Below are 13,062 nucleotides of genomic sequence, written 5' to 3' on the forward strand. Positions count from 1 at the left end.
CCCAGTTATGTATGTATGTCCAGTAAATAATCCACTAATGACCATAAACCAATAAAACATCTGTTGTATCATTTGTAATCCAAATAGAAGAAATGGAAGAGCACCGTGCTGGAACTTGTAGTTCACTCATTAGGGCTTCTAGAGCAAATAGGGTGTTCAGCACCAGGACCTGACCCACCGTCCAAATAAATAAATGTAAATCCAAGAAGGAAGTGGCACTCCAAAAGGCAGAATAAAGCAAAACAAGTGTAGTTTATTCACCCATCTGTGACAGCAGCTATGCTTCGGCTCTACCTAAGGCAAAGGTAAGGCCTCTCAGTTAATTCAAGAGATAGGATAGCCAGCTCACCTTTGCAGTTCTGCCCCTGAAGCATTGCATGGATATCCATGCAACTTATTGTGCAGTGAGCAGTACAAATCCAACAATCAGCAACACGTTTCTAGTGCACCACACACTATTCCTCAAGATCATTAGGAAGCATCTATGATACACCAAAAACGCATTTGATCTTGGAAGTGAAGGGATACCTATGTTGCTTATTGTGATTTTAATATGATAGATTAAAGGCTATGTTTTAACTCTTTGCACAGACTGAATCATTGGTTTTATAGAGATGCCTCACAGTCGGAAACTGTAAAGAGGAGAAATGTGGTTTATATTGCATCATACAGTATAAATAAAAATAAAAGCAATGATAAAAAACCTGAAAAGTAAGGAAGAGAGACACATACATAGGCTGCAGCTGACTTTGTTCACACGCCTGGAATTTCTATGCAGAATTCCGCTGGAGATTCCGGAGCAGCAGAGTCCCATTTTATTCAATGGGATTCTGCTGCAATGTGCACACAGCAGAATTTCCATGCCAGATGTTTCTGGCACAGAAATTCCAATTTCCGTGTCTGCAGAAATAATTAACCTGTTCATTCTTTCTGGGGACTCCACACAGAATGTATAGTCATCTATGAGACGTATTATACCAGCACTTGCAGTCTCCGGATTGCCCACAGAAAGATTTTCCATGTGGAGATTCTGACATGTGAATATAGCCTAAGACTTTAATTCTCAGAAAAAGCAGCATTAAAAAGCATTGATTCTGTTAATACAGCCCTAGGGAAAGACACTAAACCACTATGACCAGCAGCAGCTTTTCTGCATCTCTCTCTGCAATTGCTGCTCCCTCTTCCCACTGCTATGGGCAGATGCCGTAACTTGATCCCTCATTGAAGTCAATAGTGTCTGTGTTGGATTTTCAACAGCGGAGATTCTGCTGGCGAAAATCTGCTGAGGGTAGTGCATGGAGACCCTGCCCCTTTTCAAACTCGCAGTGGGAGATCCGCTGCGAGTTTGAAAAGAAATCCGCTCACGTGAATGAGCCCTTAGGCTATGTTCACATGACAGAATGTCCGCACGGAGAATCTCCCCGCTGACATTCCAGACATAATATGCCGACACTAGGACCACACAGGAATGCACAGTCTCATAGACGGCTATGCATTCTGTGCGGACTCCGCACAAAGAATGAATCATCTGGCACGGATATTCCACCAGCAGGGCAGCAGAATCCCATTAATTTCAACGGTTCTCTGCTACAGTGGAATCTACGTTGGAATCCAGCATGGAAATTCTGACATGTGAACATGGCCTAAGGGTACGTTCACATGCAGGTATTTTGCTGCAGATTTTCAGCTGCTGATTTCCCTACTCACTTTCCCTTAATTCCAGCGATTCCTGAGGTAGTGTTCATTTAAATGCCAATACCAAGCATGGACTGTTGAAGATGACTAAGTGAAAGGACAAGGACAGCCCAGGTAATGGTTCTAAAAATTAAGGGGGTCGTGTATTAACATGTGCAACTTTTAGTTTTCTGTCTTGTCAAAGTAACAAGAAACTTGCGCCTTTTGATAAATGCCAGCTAATTAATTAGTGTGTAAACTGTGCACCTAGAAAACCACACTCACAAAACGCCCACTGGATTCACTGATGAAGAAGGTGATGTACCTAGGCAAAAGTCGCATCATTAATGCAGCGAATACTGTGCACTGCGACATTATTGATAAATGACCCCCTATGTGTTTTTCAGCATGATGTGAAGGGTAGATTAAAGGACAGTTTGCCCATTGTTTCTGAGATGGATACATTAAAATCTTAACCTATAAACGCTGCAGTAAAAGAATGGGACTCTCTCATGGGAATGTAGTAAGGAGGAGACCCCAACTTTGTTATTGACTTCTTTGTTGTTCAATTCAGCTTTTATAGAGTCAGCAGTAGAGCTGGGGGAGATATACAAAGACCGGCATTCATACTTTGGTTTTATGAAATGCCCACACCTTGTCAGCGTGTGTCTCTTAATACATTTTGCACATTTCAGGCTGCCTGTATAGCCACCTTAAAAATATATGCAGCTTGGAGCTGGTGTAGATGTTAGCTACAATTTACACTTGCTAGCAGATTCTAGCAGGATCTTTTTGCTAAACCCTGCCCACTTGGCAAGCACTGTGTAAAGTTGTAAAAAGGTATTTCATTTTTGTACCACAAATGGGTCTTTTTTAACACTTAAAACCAGGCCTAGTAACTCTACATATTCCCCTTATGTGTTCTGGCAAAAAAAGAAGGATGTCAACACTATGTACAGTGGAGCAAAAAAGTATTTAGTCAGCCACTAATTGTGCAAGTTCTCCCACTTAAAAAGATGAGAGAGGCCTGTAATTTTCACCATAGTTATACCTCAACTATGAGAGACATAAAGAGAAAAAAAAAAGGTCCTGCACTTGTGGTCCATTGCTATGGGCAATCCCCAGCATAATATGCATACAATGGAGGATGCTTGCAGACGGTCGCAAGTACCACAATGGCATCGTACACCAGATAGATGTGTTTGTGGATGCGTATTACATAATTTAGATATTAAACAACTACATTAGCGTGGTCTAAAGTGATAGAAGGTGCTCAACTCCAATTGCAGTTGGGCACCTACATTGGAGTGGAGGACCTGCACTTGTGGACCACAATATGGGTTCACTCCTGTGATAGATGTAAACAATGACATTAGCTAACCCTCAAAACTGATGTAAAATTGAGACATTAGACAGTATATCCTTATATGAAGGACATACCTGAGCCCGCACACCACACCAAGGTTTCTCAAGTGGTGCGGGACCTGACCACATGAGTGAACCCATATTGTGGGCCACAAGTGCAGATCCTCCACTCCAACGTAGATGCACAACTGCACTTGGGGTTGAGCACCTCCTATCACTTTAGACCACGCTAATGTAGTTGTTTAATCACCTACAAACAAGCAAGATTTTTGGCTCACTTCTTCTTTAAGAGCCTCCTCTGTCCTCTACTCGTTACCTGTATTAATGACATCTGTCTGAACTTGTTATCAGTATAAAGGACACCTGTCCACAACCTCAAACAGCTAAAACAAAGGAAAGCACTCCATAGTGTGATAACGTAGATGGAAATGGAGAAATGAACAATTGTTCAGGTGCTCACTATCGGTGGTGGTACTGAGCCACGTACAACAATGGTAAGGATAGTGGAGATAGAAGTATCTCAGATCTGGCAGCCGCTCCTGGGATAATACAGCAACCACACAAAGACCTCCAAGGAAACCACAGGATCAAGCAAGGTGCATGGATCTCGTGTAGAGTAAAAAGCTTTATTACCCACAACGCAACGTGTTTCGTGGAAGACCACTTCATCAGGCATATTGGGAACAGGGAAGGTGCATGGTATTTATACAAAGCCATTGAACCCTTAGGTAAACAGAACATCATAAGTAAAAAATATATATACATACTTATGCACACAAATATACAAAATGTATATAAATCCAATACTTACATATCAAATAGATTAACACATACAATTATGTAAATATAAAAGAAAATATAGAAAGAATATATTAAAAATATAGAACAGAAAAATGTATCCATTTTATATGAAAAAGGACACCTGTAAATTATTGTTAAGAACCGCCAGATGTTATCTTGCGTTTTCAATAGTTTCATTAAGACCACGCGGAAATAGCGTGTCAAGTGTAAAGATCCAAAATGATTCTCTATTTATCAATTTTTGGAATCTGTTAGGTATATGTGAAGGGATCGTTTCAATAATGATCAAATTTAAAATATTAAAGTTACCATTATGATTAAGTGTAAGGTGACGAGATACGCTATGAAACATCTAACAGTTGTTAACATTAGATCTGTGTTTGTTCATGCGGAACCGCACTGTCTGAACAGTGCGGCCCACATACTGGAGACCACAGGAACAGGACAAGAGGTAAATTGCATACATACTGTCACAATTATTACAGGTGTTTATCAAGTAGTTTTTTTTTAGAGATATGAGAAATAAAAGAATATGTAGTATTCCTGATCATAGAGCAACACTTACATTTAGTTTTATTGCACGGAAATGTACCTTTATGAGATATAACGTTAGACTCTAAAATTGGATTGTCTTTTTTCATTCAGCTGGGAGTGATTAAATTGCGCAGGTTCATAGACCTGCAAAATGTGACTCCTGGTTGAACTGGTAGATGTTCACCTAATATAGGGTCACTTTTTAAGATGGACCAATGTTTCCTTAATATTCGTTTTACATCATTAGCTGCACAATTAAAATTAGTAATAAAATTGTAGGCAAATTTATTCGGCTGACTCGATTTAGTTTGTGAAGAAGGTGTCGGTTTTAAACAGACCAGATAAGATTGATGTTTATTTTTTACCCTATTGTACGCCTGAGATAATATTGATTTGGGATAACCCTTTTCCAAAAAGTGGTCACGTATAGTAAGAGATTGTCTAGAAAAATCCTCAAACGACGTGCAATTCTTTCGAATTTGAAGATATTGCCCATAAGGCACATTCCTAATCCATTTTGGATAATGGGAACTATTATATTCTAATAAACTATTGATATCTACCGGTTTAACCCCTTAATGACCACGGAGGTAAATGTACGTCCTGGTTTGGCGGGGCTTGCCACACCAGGACGTACATTTACGTCCTCTGTATGACTGCGAGCATCAGAACGGTGCTCGCGTCATACATGGCAGGTTCCGGATGCTAGTAGCAGCCGGGGACCCGCCCGAAATGGCCGACATCCGCGATCGCGCAGATGTCCGCCATTAGCCCCTCGGATGCCGTGATCAATACAGATCCCGGCATCTACGGCACTGCGGTAACATAGAAACATAGAATGTGTCGGCAGATAAGAACCATTTGGCCCATCTAGTCTGCCCAATAATCTGAATACTATGATTAGTCCCTGGCCCTATATTATATGAAGGATAGCCTTATGCCTATCCCTATCTTATATGAAGGATAGACTTATGCTTATCCCATGCATGTTTAAACTCCTTCACTGTATTTGCAGCGACCACTTCTGCAGGAAGGCTATTCCATGCATCCACTGCTCTCTCAGTAAAGTAATACTTCCTGATATTACTGCATAAACCTTTGCCCCTCTAATTTAAAACTATGTCCTCTTGTGGTAGTTTTTCTTCTTTTAAATATGCTCTCCTCCTTTACCGTGTTGATTCTACTTTGAATGGATGATCGGATCGCCCGCAGCGCTGCGATTCGATCATCCAGCATGGTGGCCGGAGGTCCCCTCACCTGGCTCCGGCTGTCTCCTGGGGTCTTCTGCTCTGGTCTGAGATCGAGCAGACCAGAGAAGAAGATCAGCGATAATACTGATCAGTGCTGTGTCCTATACATAGCACTGAACAGTATTAGCAATCAAAGGATTGCTATAGATAGTGCCCTATGGGGACATAAAAAGTGTAAAATAAAAGTTGAAAAATGTAAAAATAAAAAGTAAAAAAAAAAGTGAAAAATATTTTATATATATATAAAAAAATAATCAATAAAAAATGATCTAAAAGTTTTATATATGCAAATGTGGTATCAATAAAAAGTAAAGATGACCAGGACGTACATTTACGTCCTCTGTATAACCAGAGCGTATATTTACGTCCTCTGTATGACCGCGAGCATCGGAACAGTGCTCGCGTCATACACGGCAGGTTCCGGCTGCTAGTAGCAGCCGTGGGACCCGCCGTTAATGGCCGACGTCCGCGATCGCGCGGATGTCCGCCATTAACCCCTCAGATGCCGTGATTAATACAGATCACGGCATCTGCGGCACATTGAATGGATGATCGGATAGCCCGCAGCGCTGCCGCGGCGATCCGATCATCCAGCATGGCGGCCAGAGGTCCCCTCACCTGGCTCCGGCCGTCTCCCGAGGTCTTCTGCACGGGTATGCGATCGAGCAGACCAGAGTAGAAGATGACCGATAATACTGATCAGTGCTGTGTCCTATACATAGCACTTTACAGTACTATATTAGCAATCAAAGGATTGCTATAGATAGTCCCCTGTGGGGACATAAAAAGTGTAAAATAAAAGTAGAAAAATTTAAAAATAAAAAGTGAAAAATCCCCTCCCCCAATATAAATGAAAACTGTCCAATTTTCCCATTTTACCCCCATACAGCGTAACATTTTTTGAATAAACATATTTGGTATTGTCACGTGTGTAAATGTCCGTACTATCAAAATATAATGTTAATTATACCGTACGGTGAATGGCGTAAATTTAAAAAAATTTTAAAGTAAAAAAATGCAGCTTTTTTTGTCACATTTTATAAAAACAAAATTAATAAAAAATGATCTAAAAGTTTCATATATGCAAATGTAGTATCAATAAAAAGTAAAGATGACGGCGCAAAAAATGAGCCCTCATACGACCCTATATATGGAAAAATGAAAAAGTTATAGGTGGTCAAAATAGGGCGATTTTAGATTACTGATTTTGTACAAAAAGTTTTAGATTTTTTTTAAGCGATACAAAAATATAAAAGTATCTAGCCATGGGTATCATTTTAATTTTATTGACTCACAGAATAAAGAACACATGTCATTTTACCGTAAAGTGTATAATGTGAAAACAAAACCCTCTAAAATTCGCAAAATTGATACCATTTCATGTACGGCGAACCCAAAATAAATTTTTTTAGGGAGGAAATTTATTTTGGGTTCGCCTTATATTATATGGTAAAATGAGAGGTTTCATTACAGAGTATAATTGGTCACGCAAAAAACAAGCCCTTTAGGAAAAAACTAAAACGCAAAAATAAAATTAGCCTGGTCCTTAAGGTAAAAATGGGCTTGGTCCTTAAGGGGTTAAAAAAGTTTGACTGTTGCATTTATCCAGCCTAGTCATATGTTGTTTGAAATGTACCTACATAAACTAAAATATGACACGGATGAAGCATTTGCATTGTTGGCAATTAGTTCTATCCCATCACCCCCTCTGGCTGTCTATAGGTTGGCTTTGCAGTCAAATAAGGTAAAAAATTACTTGGGAAAACTGTAATTGGATTTATTAAGTTGTTTCTTTATGGCAATTAATTTTATCTTATAGCCTTTGGTCTCCTTAGGATAGCCTCATTTCAAGCTATGGTGCAATCTTTAACCGTGTCATGCTTCCACCTCTTTTTGGTCCTGTTTAGACAGACCTCAATTTACCATAAGGCGAAAACACCAAGCTAACTAGAGCCCTTCCGAGAATGAAAAGACTTATTAATTCCTGTAATTGTGGAGAGGCCTGGGGTTTATAATCCCTGATGTCCATCCCATTCTCAGTTTATGGTCTCTCCTACATACCTCTCTCACTATTTCTTAGTTTTATCTCATCTTGTGAGGTCAGATATCCAGCAGAATGGGATTTAGCTTGATACATAATGTAAGTTAATGATGTTAGTGTGCCTTTAATAGTCACTGTCACCGGATGAATAAATACTTTCCTACAACAAAGATGGCTTGTCCTGCATACAAAGAAACACCAATCATTTCAATTAAAAGTGTCACAATGTCACAATTGTCTTTTTCCTTCTGGGGTTTCACTTACCTTATCATCCTATTTAATTGCATCTGACGTCCTGTTACATTACATGGCTCTTCAGAGCTCAAACACATTATATTAACTTTCCTGTGAACTTGTCCTCTGGCAGGAGCGAGCAATATCAGCCTCAGAAGACTTGCATATTAAATCCAGAGCTGTAATTGGCTCTAATCACAGAGCACATTTCCTTTCTAAAATGAGCCGCTCACCTACCCTACGAAAGGGCGTTACACATCTGTCATACTTTCATGTCCTTGTTCAGATGGTAACCAAATATTTATGGATATTTAGGATACATGTTTTTGTATTTTTTTTTTTTTACCCCCCCACTAAACTTAAAACATAAATGTATACATTACTACTACTAATAAACTTATATACACTATTAATAATATTTATTCAACCATTTAAATGTGTTTTTCTTATTAATGTTTACAGAATCAAGTGGACACTTCTAGAACATATCAAGGGTAGGCCAAATGCATTGTTCATTCTGAGCTGTTGGTTCATGGACATACAACCTATTCTGACATATAGAGACAAAACAGTAGAAGAATGGATTGAGATTTGGTGTGCTGGGTGCAGGCCTGAGCAAAGCATTTCTACAGATTTACATGTACTTTGGAATCTGTGAGCCCATAGATAATATAATGGCTGGCATAAGTGACTGCTACATTATGGAAAAACCACCTTGCACAAAAAATGTACAAGTTTTTCTTACATTTTCGGCAGTGCTCCCCGAGTGGGCGGGGCTTGTGGTGGAGTCACATGGCTTGCATGCCAAATTTACAAGGGTTTACATCTGCTATCAAGTGCAAACTGTAGTTGAGATCTCTACTAATCTAGAGCTGGCATGGAGTTCAGCCAAGGTGCACAGCAGCCTCAGATGTGCAGGATTTATGTAGAGGCATGCATCTCTGATAAATCCCCTCCACGGTCTTTTTTATTCTCTTTGGAGATAAGTATCTGTCAGAAAAGTCTGGAGGAAGCCTTCTCCCCCGTCACCATTAAAAACATATGCATTCTTTCCCGATCCTTTTTTTCTTAGCTATAGAGCCCCTTGGAGCAATGATCGGGAACTTCCCTACAATTACGGGCCATTGGACCGGGGCGGGGGAACATAAAGTAGCCCTCTTCGCTGATGATCTGTTGTTAACCCTATCTTTCCCTTTAACCTCGCTCCCTAACCTTTACCTTTGGGCTCTGGCCTGACCCCATCCTTGTCTATTTGATGTCCATCTCTGTCCTTGCCTAAGTATCATTGAGCACTAATTATTACTGTAATTTATCTGCTAATGTGGGGCAGGATAGGTGGCTGTGATATATTGTTACTGTATGGTATTTTATTTACAGCTTGCTGATTATAGGACGGGGTCACTTACCTGTGGGAGGGGGTTCATGGCCCTTCCCCAGGGTTGTGCTATGCTCTGTTTGAGCTATTATAATTGTTTTTATAAAATGTCTCTATATATGTGATGTTGGGAATATATGTTCTAAAAAAAATCTTTATACTCATGATCATTTTCTGGCGGTGTGCGCCCTTTTTTCCAGTGATTTTTCTGGTATAGTAGCTGTCTTGTATTTCTTCACTGGAGCAGCACCCCCTGGTTGTATTCGTATACATATTTGAGCCCCCCTTCACTTAATTGTTGCCCCTAACCTTTATCGTCTCTTAGAGCAATGTACGGAGGTCTCGGGTCTGGAACTGAATCCTTCCAAGTGTAAAGCCCTGAACATTAATTGGCCTGATAGGACCGTTACATTTCTGGAGCTTAATTTCTATTTTAAATGCCGGAAAGATAGGCTCCCTTACCTAGGCACCCAGCGGATGCCCTCTATCACTTCCCTATACTCTGCTAACTATCCCCTCCCCCCTGTTTAAAGGGATACTCCGGTGGAAAACCTGTTTGTTTTTTTTTAAATGAACTGGTGCCAGAAAGTTAAACAGATTTGTAAATTACTTCTATTAACCCCTTAAGGATGCAGCCCTTTTTCACCTTAAGGACTGAGCCCTTTTTCGCAATTCTGACCACCGTCACTTTACGCATTAATAACTCTAAAACACTTTTATCGAATATTTTGATTATGAGATTGTTTTTTGTGACATATTCTACTTTATTTTGGTGGTAAATTTTCGGCGTTACTTGCATCCTTTTTTGGTGAAAAATCCCAAAATTTCATGAAAATTTTGCATTTTTCTAACTTTGAAGCTCTCAACTTGTAAGGCAATGGATATTCCAAATAAATTTTATTTTTCTTCACAAATACAATATGTCCACTTTATGTTGGCATCATAAAATGGACATATTTTTACTTTTTGAAAAAATTAGAGGGCTTCAAAGTAGAGCAGCAATTTTCAAAAATGTCATGAAAATTGCAAAATCTTAAGGGACAGATGTTACAGAACTACAACTCCCAGCATGCTTGGGCAGTATAGGCATGCTGAGAGTTGCAGTTTGGCAACATCTGGAGGCTTACCGTTTGGGCACCACTGTAACAGTGGTCTCCAAACTGTGACCCTCCAGATGTTGCAAAACTACAACTCACAGCATGGCATGCTGGGAATTGCAGTTCAGCCTTCCTAGTGGTTGCCACAGTAAAGATCGCTTTACTTTTACTTTCATTCCCCCCACACACACCGTTGTTTCCCTACCTGAGCCGGGATCTCTGCAGTCTCCATGATAATCTTTGGTCCCCACGCCATCTTCAGGTCTCCATCTTCTCCCCCCTATACTGCCCGACATCCAGGGGTGGGCAGAATGGGGGGGTTTCCATGGCAACCCCCTGTCCTGTGCTGCCATTGGTCAGAACTCAGTTCTGACTAATGGCAGGGGATAGGAGGAGATCACAGCACTGCGACCTCGCTCCTATCCTACACTGACAACTCCGATCATCCCTATTTTCCAGGTGATCGTGTCACCAGAGACCCGATCAGCCCGGAATAGCAGAAAATCACATGTTTGAATTGACATGCGATTTTCTGCGATCTCAGGACCCCCCTCGGCGATGTGCCAGGATGCCTGCTGAATGATTCCAGCAGGCATCCCAGTCTGGTCCCCAACCAGCTAGCGGCGAGGACTGGATTTCCCACGGGCGTATGCATACGCCCTACGTCCTTAAGGACTCGGGATGCAGGGCGAATGCATACGCCCCACGTCCTGAAGAGGTTAAAAAACTTTAATCCTTTCAGTACTTTTTAGCAGCTGTTTGAGACAGAGGAAAATCTTTATTTTTTTAATTTCTTTTTTGTGTTGTCCACAGTGCTCTCTGCTGACACCTGATGCTCATATCAGGAACTGTCCAGAGCAGGAGAAAATCCCCATAGCAAACCTATGCTGCTCTGAACAGTTCCTGACACGGACAGAGGTGTCAACAGAGAGCACTGTGGTCAGACAGAAAAGAAATTCAAAAAGTTAAGAATTTCCTCTGTAGCATACAGCTGCTAAAAAGTACCAAAAGGATTAAGATTTTTTAATAGAAGTAATTTACAAATCTGTTTAACTCTCTGGCACCAGTTAATTAAAAAGAAAAGTTTTCCACCGGAGTACCCCTTTAAGTCTATTAGAGACGATTTATAGGCATGGTCCTCTCTTAAGCTTTCCTGGTTGAAGAGGATTGCGTTGCTAAAAATAAATGGTTATGTTCTTCCTAATTCGGAGCTGTATCGGTTTCGCCAACTTTCCCACTTTTTAACAAACCTTAAAAAAAACAAATGTTGACGTCACATGTCGCAAGTTATGAATCGCTTTGCATCAATTCTTAAGAGAGTAGAGGTTTCATTTCCACTATTTATGGCTTTCTTTTTGGCTCCTTTGATAAACTCCCATATATGCTGGCCTGGGAGGCAGACCTAGGATGCTTCCTCGAGCCTAGAGATTGGGGTCAAATGGCCGAAGTTACCAACAGACTTTCTATTAATATTGCCTTGCAGGAGGTAGGCTGGAAGGTACTTTTTGGCAGGATGTTTCCCTCAGCGTCTCCTTTGTGTTTCCACAAATGTCAGCAGAGGGGCACTATGTTCCATATCTGGTGGGAATGCCCACAAGTCAAATGCTTCTGGATCCGTGTATACCACCCAATTTTCTCGGTTACAGAAGTTCATTCATGGAAATGCCAGAAACAAGCCTTATTGAATGCTTCGATTCCTGATATCTTGAACGGGAAATTAAAACTTATCTACCTCAAATTCTTGGCTGCCAAAATTGCAATTGCCAACAGCTGGAAGGCTCCTTCTATTCCTCTCCATCTGGTTAAAAGGGTACTCCGGTGAAAACCTTTTTTCTTTTAAATCAACTGGTGGCAGAAAGTTAAACATATTTGTAAATTACTTCTATTAAAAAATATTAATCTTTCCTGTACTTATTAGCTGCTGAATACTACAGAGGAAATTCTTTTCTTTTTGGAATGCTCTCTGATGACATCACGAGCACAGTTCTCTCTGCTGACGTTATTATAATAATAATAACGCTTTATCTATTGTTGTCCTTAGTGGGATTTGAACTCAAGTCCCCAGCACTGCAAGGCAGCACTGCTAACCACTGAGCCACCATGCTGCCCTTAGCATACATCTGCTGTGCATGGTTGCTAAAATGGACAGAGATGTCAGCAGAGAGCACTGTGCTCGTGATGTCATCAGTGTTCCAAAAAGAAAGGAATTTCCTCTGTAGCATTCAGCAGCTAATAAGTACTGGAAGGATTAAGATTTTTTAATAGAAGTAATTTACAAATATGTTTAACTTTCTGCCACCAGTTGATTTAAAAGAAAAAAGGTTTTCACCGGAGTACCCCTTTAAATCCAAATTAAATTGGATTACGGCCAATGACAAGCTGAAGAGCATTTTATTAGAATTCGTAAATCGAAATTCGTAAAATTTGAAGCCACCTGGCAGCTGTGGATGGAGTATTTAAGCACTTTACCTTAAGCCTGTTACGGCCTTAACACAATGGTAGGATGACTACCTCCCCTCCCCCCTCCTCTCTTTTGTCTCCCTTCCCCCCTTGTTTGTTGGTCTGTTTTATCCTTCCTCATGTGTCTGTGTTAGTGTTTGTTCCCTTTCCTCCTGGGATCCCCGGGAGATTTCGAATTTGGTAAATGTATTTTTGTTTATGGCACTAATAGACCTTTGCTCATGACCGTTT

This window comes from Hyla sarda, chromosome 3 (genome assembly GCF_029499605.1).
Source record: "Hyla sarda isolate aHylSar1 chromosome 3, aHylSar1.hap1, whole genome shotgun sequence".
NCBI lineage: Eukaryota > Metazoa > Chordata > Amphibia > Anura > Hylidae > Hyla > Hyla sarda.